The 8,072-nt window shown below is 42.9% G+C and overlaps 1 protein-coding gene across 4 annotated transcripts in view; it reads left to right on the top strand.

The window, feature by feature from the left end:
• Positions 1 to 1,889: 1,889 nt before the first annotated feature.
• MYO6 (myosin VI) overlaps positions 1,890 to 8,072 on the top strand; it is a 161,344-nt gene continuing 155,161 nt past the window's right edge. For 2 of the 4 annotated variants that reach the window (XM_004580452.2, XM_058661274.1), the window contains exon 1: positions 1,892 to 2,100. The gene's annotated coding sequence lies outside the window, so the exon portion shown is untranslated. Of the gene's footprint in view, positions 2,101 to 8,072 lie in introns of all 4 variants that reach the window. The other 2 variants (XM_004580451.2, XM_036494159.2) reach the window with 2 other exon arrangements.

Below are 8,072 nucleotides of genomic sequence, written 5' to 3'. Positions count from 1 at the left end.
CAGCGTTTACCATTCAAATTATGTGCCACTATCCGTGGCACAAAGATAAGTGTCCTATCTGCTCTCAAAGAGCTTACAGTCTAGCTGGGGGACGCTAAGTAGCAACATTGAAACATGTGTTGGAAGAGATCCGCATCACATGTGTTCCGTGAAGGATGGGAAAGGGCACCAATCGCATTCACAACTGGTCACAAGGGGGCTTAGGGAAAGCTTCTCTGAGGGGGACAAATGGACTTTGTCTTGAAGGATTAATTGGATTTAGCATTGCAACACTTTAGTGTGATAAAGAGCAGAACTGTCTGGTTTGGGGCACACAACCACTTCAGAAAGGCCCGAAGGGAAAGGCCAAGAGACAGAGGAAGACACTGGGCAGAAATGAGATTGGACAGGCAAGCCAGGTGATGAGCGGGGCCCAAACGCACATAACTGCAAACATGGGCAAGCGACATTGTACAAGAAGCCTGTTGAGAACGGCTTTGTAGGGTTTAGGACAGTGGTGAGCCACGTGATCAATGGAAAGGCATTCAAAATCAATTAAAAAAACATACACAGAGAATGCTGCTCAACCAACCAGTCAGTATTTGAGTCGCGGCCAAATAGGCTTTAATGAGACATTTTCAGGGGCCTGGATTTCATTCTAAGGACGGTGGAATTGCCACTGTAGGAGTTTAAATAGATGAGTAAATAAAAGGAGGTTTGTAGTTGCTGTTGTTGTTAATCAATGATCAACTGGTGAAATTACAGAGACTGAATTAAAAGAGGCAAGATTACAGCTCAGGGAAATTGTTCATGTGGCACAAGCAGTGTGTGAGTCCCGAAATGCAGGTCGCCTGGAACACGGTAACCAGTAAGGCTGTGGTTACGAAGAGGGATAGGACACGCTGGAGACACATGGCAGAGTCAGCAGCAAAGGGACTCAGGGATAGATTTCCCAACCTTTTTGGAGGAAAAAGAAGTCACAAGTCATAAGCCATAAAAACCTGTACAAATAAACTGGCTTCCCGATGGCTTTTAATATGAAATCTAAAATTAAATCAAAGCAAAAAAAAAAAAAAAAGGTTCCATTCATCACCTCCCCTTTTCCATTCGAATAAAGTTTTATCTTCTAGCAATCTGGAAACCAGCTTCTGAGATTGCTGTAAATTATTTCCTTCTTTGGTTTCTCTTCCTCTTTCTTACTTCCCAATTTTTTTTTCCTTAATATTTTATTGCTTTACTTGTATGCTTCAATATCTCATCAGAATTCCGCCTCCCCAGTAAGGCTGGAACATCTGAAGCTACTTGTTTCTCCAGATTTCCGGAAGTTTCCCAGTTGTTACTTTTACATGTTGTGGACAGCACTCACGTGTAAGTGTTCTAGTTACCGAGGAGATACTTAGCATTACATTTTATTTTTCAAAGGAAACTTTTTTCGTCCTACTAGCAACGCCTGTTTTCATCATGCAATCCAAATCAACATACTATTTGCACAGGAAGGCTGTTCCCCACAAAAGGCACAAAAGTTAGCATGATGAAAAAGTTAAAAACTCTTGGGCTGCGGTAGAATTTGCGATGACACAGCCACGCGCCCGCCATCTCCGGGCACCTGGGCCCCCGGCCCGAGCGCCCCTACGCCTCGGTGGTAGCCTTCCAGTCTTGGACCCATTTTCGCTCTCCATGAGCAGACTCCTGGCGGTGCCCAGGCTCGCGCAGCCCTGCCACCCGGTGACCATGGCGCGGCACGCCGTCTGGCAGGCAGAGGAGCGAGCCTGTCCAGACTGGCCGCGCCCAGCGGCACCCTCCCACCGCCCGGTGTCCGCGCACCCAGCCCACTGCGCTCGGGCGCGCGCGCCGCCCGGCCCGCCCCCTCGGGCGCTCCGTAGCCGTGACGTGCGCGCGGCGGGGCCGAGGACTCGGCGGGGCGCCGGCCGCGGGCGGAGACCGGGCCGGGATCGGACCGAGCAGGAAGCGAGCCGCAGCCCTGTCGCCCGCGCCGCCTGGTCGCGGTGCCCTCCGTGTCGTCGTCGCTCTTCCCGGACGCTCGTCAGCCCCACCCCGCCCTCTGGCCTCCCCGGCGACAGGTAGCCCCGCCGCTGCACACCTGCCTTGGCTCGTGCACCGGTGAGTGTCCCGAGTGCCCCGCTGGGGGCCGACAACCTCGGGAAATCTCCTTCCCGGTTCGGCCTGGCTTCTGGGCCTTCTCGGACCGCCAAGTAACGCGGTCGGGAGAAGCAGGTGCTGGGTGGGCCCGGGCGCGGAGACGCACCGCCCGGCTAGGGTGGTTCTCATTTCCAGAAAGACCGTGAGAATCGGCTTGCATGGTGTTGTCGTCACTGATACACCTTCAGGTGTCCCACTGTGACTTACACACCCTGTGGTAGCTTTATTTTCTCTTATAAACTGGCGTAGAATTCTGAGCAGGAAGAGCGCGGTTTGTTCTAACAAACGATATCATTACTATTTTCAACATGTAGAACTTAGCATTTTGTTTTGGTCTTTACCCAGTGCTTGAGTATCTTAACTTTACAGACGTACTACTGGAAAACAAAATCACTCTGTTACTTTACAGAAAGTTAGCATGATGAAAAAGTTAAAACTCTAGGATTTTAATTTTACTTAGGAAATAGCTTGATAGGGTTATTGCTGGAACATCCGCCTCTGAACTATTTCCAGTTTCAGGAAACTCGGTATGTTTTCTTTGGCATGAAGTGTGTGGTGGAAGGATGCTTAAATCCTAATCTTCAGATATTAGTGAGCAAGTAGGCACACTACTCCAATTTAATAGACTACTGTAGCGTTACATGAAAATTTCATTTGCTGTTATACTTTGTTGGTGTAAATGCAGAAAATCTACATGCAGTTGGAGTTTGAGTTTGAAAAATTGATACAGTTGAAGCTTAGCAGAAACTGTGTTCACACCATAAAATGCAAGTGTTGGACTCATGGTACAAAGGTTGGCAGCAAAGCAGCATTTCTGTACAAATTAACTGCACTTCTTAGATATCTTGCGTTGTGGTTTTCCAAGTGGCAAATGCTTAGTGTAAGAAAATTAAAAAAAAAAAACTTCCTGCATGTCTTTTATTGTCAAATTTAGAAATTGCTACAGATGTTACAAGTGGGCTAAAGCCTTAGCATCAAACAATGCAGGCGTTCAAAATAGCTCATTGACTTTTAAATAAATCAGCTCATTTGAGTATTTTTAGTTACCCAGCAATTACATCCACACTGGTAAACAGAAGTTGTTTTAGTCTTCTGCAGACTGGTCCCTGGCATTGCATTTTTTGTGTAGCGGAACATTGCTTTCTTAGCTCTTTATATTACATGTTTGTTTTCAAAAACTAATAGTTAAGGGTGGTAACAGAGCCATGAGTGGTTTTAAAATGGTCATGCTTAAGCATTTTTGCAGTGAACAGTTACAGCATTTCTTGTGAACTCATATGAGATGTTAAAAACAAAGCGCCTAAATCATAGCCCATGGGCTGATGTGAAGTGGAGTTTTCCCTGTTTATGTTTACGTGATCAGGTTTTAAAATAACAGTGGCCAGGAAATCTGAGAGAGGCTGAAGGCTCTTTTCTCATCCTGTTGTGACTTTGCCTGGGTCTGTCGTGTATCATATTGCCCATTGTTTAGACAACCCGGCTGTATCTGGCTCCTAAAATGCTGCTTTTTTTTTTCCAGGAAGTTTTAAAGAATTTGACAATATGATGTTTGGATAAATATAAGCACCAAATGTATTTTAAAAGTAATATGTAAAGTAAGGGTGCATTTAACTTTCTGTGGATAGCACCTTTGATATATGAAACATTAATTTGAAATGTTTTTAAGCCTTTCTAATACAGGGAAATTCACTTCCATATATTGAGAAGTATCTTATTTAAAAAATAAGACTTGTGAAAAAATGTGACTATTTTAAGGAACCTCATACAATTTAATTGTGGTCCCCATAAAGAGATGCCGCATAGTCGTTTGTGAACCTGCTTTATAGTGCCGAAGAGCACCTGCTGTAATTGGCCCCGGGCTGAGGGGCTCCATCTACAGTACAGTACAGTACAGTACAGTTTTCAAGTTGGTGCGCTTGTCTTTTTAAGGAGGAGTGCTTTGAAGCTCCTGGAAGTAAATCCGTACTGCAAGAGTGCAGCTCTGGAGGGGCAACGTCTGGATTCTTCTAACCCTGGAGTCTCTACCCTTTCTGAGTAGCTTGCCCTGTTTTTCTCTTGGACTGTTCATACAACCCTACAGAACTGATGTGTGTTGGAGATGTAAATTGAGGTTTGAAAAACGCATCCCAAAGTGGATGTGATAGGCCATGAACGTGGTTCTGGAACCAGTTTAGAATTTGGAGAGTGTTTTCATTCTCAATGCCACAGGCTTGAATGGTGCTGCTTTATCATTTCTGGTAGAGTTCCAGGATCTTAAACAAATTTATGTGCTGTTTATTTGGTAGGTTTAGAGGAATCAGACTATAGTCTAACATTGTACATCTTTTAAATATCACATAATTAGCTGTATTCTTAGGGAAACTAAATTGTTTTGAGATTTGATGAAATTGTCAGCTATGGTATTAGGACAAGTCTTTTTTCCAGAATATTCCTGGAACTTCACAAGTTCTTTTGTCACAAAGAATCATACACTTCATCTCTAGAATATGGTTGGGTAAATGAGCAGAAAAAAAGACTGCATTGGGTAAATGCTTTTACACATGATTTCATTGTTTGGTTTTAACCGTTAAGGGTTTTGCTTCCTAAGGTTACTCGTATTCACGTGTAAAACAAAACCATTATGGTGAGGGTTTCACATAAATTATTGATGGATGATCTGTGACACATCTGCTTTTTTTCCTCTTGTGAGAGTATGCCCTCAGATAATCAGGAACTAAGGAAAATATTTTGCAGTTCTGTTTTTGAGGTGTTCTGTACACTTCAAGGGAACCACAATCCTTTCCATTGAAGAATTATACTTTATTTTGAAAAATTTTAGTGTGCTTTTTGTAATCTTGAAATGTAAACAGAATATAATTTTCAAAAAGAAACTTTTTTCCTCCTGCTAATTATACGAATGTCATAATGGCTTGAGAAATGACTGTAAGTCAGCTGAAATTTTCCCTATGAGTCCTAAAGCGTGGAGAGTAAAGGAGAAATCTAGCATCTTTAGAAATCTTGCTAAGGTTGGACGCAGAAATGAAGTCTCAAGTGAAACCAAAACACTAACACCCTTCCCTTGGAGCGCATTCCCATGGGGTGAATATTAAGGTTCCTGGTGAGTAATGTACATGGAGGCAGCTCCCCACAGAAACACACTCAGCCTTTGTGCATGTCACACCACTGGTTATTGGAGTTGAAAGCAACCTGCTAACCAGCTTTTATAAGGTCAGATATTTGGTGTGTCAGAATTTGTCCATTTCTGGTATCTATGGGTGAGCGGCTTTTTCAACTGTGAGTCCATTGTGTTTGAGATAGGAGCAAAGGTGGGAATGGATTCTTCCTCATTCTGGCAGAACTTCGGGGCTAGGCAGTTGGGGGAGTGATCAGAAGAAACCCAGAAGCCACCCATTTGAGATGTGGAGATGTCTGTAACCTTAGCAGGTGTATGCTGTTTTTTTGTTTGGGAAATGATTTTGTGTATGTTTGATGCTTAGCACAACTTGTGGAAGTTAGAAATAAAAGGTTTGTTTCTGTTCTTCTTCGGCTGATGAGAAAATGCCGACTCAAGAAGCTGGAGAATGTGAGAATGTGAAGCTTCCAGCTGTGTTTCCAGAGTGCTCGGTTCTGGACTGCCATACTTCTTTGCCTCCTCGGTGTTAATTGTGCTTAGTCTCTAAAACAGTGACTTTATTCATTTCATGGCTTCAATTCAGATGGTTTAGATAATTATTAAGTTGTTACAGTTTTTTTAATAGGATATAGGAATCAAAGATAGAAGATACATCATTATGGAGCTACTTTAAAGATCTTAATAAATTAATGGAGTGAGATGCATAATTGGTTTTTTACTTGGAGAGCTTTAAATGAAAAAATCAAAAAAGAACAATTAATTTGAAAATAACTTTCAATCAGATGATATTGATGTGATGCTTATGCATGTTCTTGTAAAGACTCACTTGAGCCAAGCTGTGTTACTTCATTAATAATTTATGCCTTGTTCTATAAAGAATTATTTATTTGAAGTAAGAAATAGAGAGGTGTCTCCCATTTGCTGTTGCGTTGCCCAAATGCCTGCAACAGCCAGGATGGGCACAGGCTGAAACCTGCAGCCCTGATGTCAGTCCAGGTCTCCTCTGTGCCTTTGTTCTTTTTAAAAAGTATTGGAATGTTTACCATGGACTGGGCATTGTATAAAGTGCTGAGGCAATAGTGCTCAAATGAAAACCAAGGCCCCATACTGAGCACTATTGTTTCGAATTAAGTTAATTATAGACTCTTCATGCTAGTGTATAATCAACAGGGCTGACTTTGAGATTGGGAAATAGATAGTTGTCAAATGGTTCATTTGAAGCTCTACTAAAAGGAATATTTGCTGTAAAGTGTTCTGGCTTTTTGTTTACTAGAAACTCCCAGTGTGTTGGTTTACAGCCTGCTTCTGATAAACATGAGTGACAGGAAACAAGGCTCAGAAAAAACAAATGGGAATTAGTGCTGGTTTGTTGTTTTTTTTTTTTTTTAAGATTTATTTATTTTATTACAAAGTCAGATATATAGAGAGGAGGAGAGACAGAGAGGAAGATCTTCCATCCGATGATTCACTCCCCAAGTGAGCTGCAATGGCCGGTGCTGAGCCGATCCGAAGCCGGGAACCAGGAACCTCTTCCGGGTCTCCCACGCGGGTGCAGTGTCCCAAAGCCTTGGGCCATCCTCAACTGCTTTCCCAGGCCACAAGCAGGGAGCTGGATGGGAAGTGGAGCTGCTGGGATTAGAACCGGTGCCCATATGGGATCCTGGGGCTTTCAAGGCGAGGACTGTAGCTGCTAGGCCACGCAGCCGGGCCCATTGTTGGTGTTTTAAAAGTAGTTTGGCCAGGTATAATTTTAATAGCAACTATTGATTTTTGAACTTTTGCTGTGTGTTAGAGGCCATGCCAAGCTCAATCACTGTGTTGCTTAATGGGATTGGCATCATTACCCTCATTTTAAAGATCAGGAAACTGAGGCTCAAGGAAATCAAATGCCCTCATTCATAGCCAACACTGCAGTGTAGTGGGTCTCATGTAGAAAAGGCTCACATATGTGCACAGGTTTCTGATGTTTACCAATTGCAAATCCTGTATGTGGAAAACATTGATGATGAAATTGGGGAGTGGTAGGTAGGGAAGAGTCCAGAGAGCTTTTGAAGGGAAAGGATTGTTGTCCAACCCCTTGACCCTGGCGCTTCATCCTTCCTGGGACAGTCTTGTGGCTCCAGAGAAGGCATTTCAGCATTGTTTACTGTCTGCTCATGGATAATGAGATAGCCCCACTGAAGGAGAGCCTAGTTTTGCTTCAACTTGATCAAACTTAATTCGTTTTCCTGAAGTCTCATCTTTCTAATCAGTGGAAGGAAGGCCACAATGTTACCCAGCTGTGTAGCTCTTGAGATGACTGTCGCAGATGTTAGTTACTATCACACTGTTTGGCACTAGTGTGCATGTTACTCTGTGTAACCTTTTTGCCACTTCTAATGTCACATTTTCATCCTAAAAGAAAAAAGCAATATGTTAGATGTTTGAGTAGAATCTTGAAGTTGGCCACTAAAATGTAGTTCTGAAACAGGTGGATTTCAGTATTATCTGGGGAATTAGTAAAAGCACGTTTGGAAAGTTGAGTATGGCCTGGACGTTAGAATTTAACACGCTTTCCTGTTGATTTTATTTGCACACCAAGGGCCTCTAGTTGAGCTCTATGTTAGAACTTCAACAATAATGACGTGATCATTTAGGTCATGTGGGCGTTCTACTGAAGAAGAAAATGGAAGTGAAATAGTTACCAGAGTCTCATCCTTAACTTTTCCTAAAGCATATTTGGGTCTTGTAGCATTTGCATTGGGAAGACAATGAAATGCTAAGTGTCATACCTTAAATTGCTGTGGCTGTTTCAGCTTCTGGAATGATTTCCTTTGGAAAT

Source organism: Ochotona princeps, chromosome 1 (assembly GCF_030435755.1).
Source record: "Ochotona princeps isolate mOchPri1 chromosome 1, mOchPri1.hap1, whole genome shotgun sequence".
In the NCBI taxonomy this organism is placed as follows: domain Eukaryota; kingdom Metazoa; phylum Chordata; class Mammalia; order Lagomorpha; family Ochotonidae; genus Ochotona; species Ochotona princeps.
This window is presented reverse-complemented; position numbering and strand designations above follow the sequence as displayed.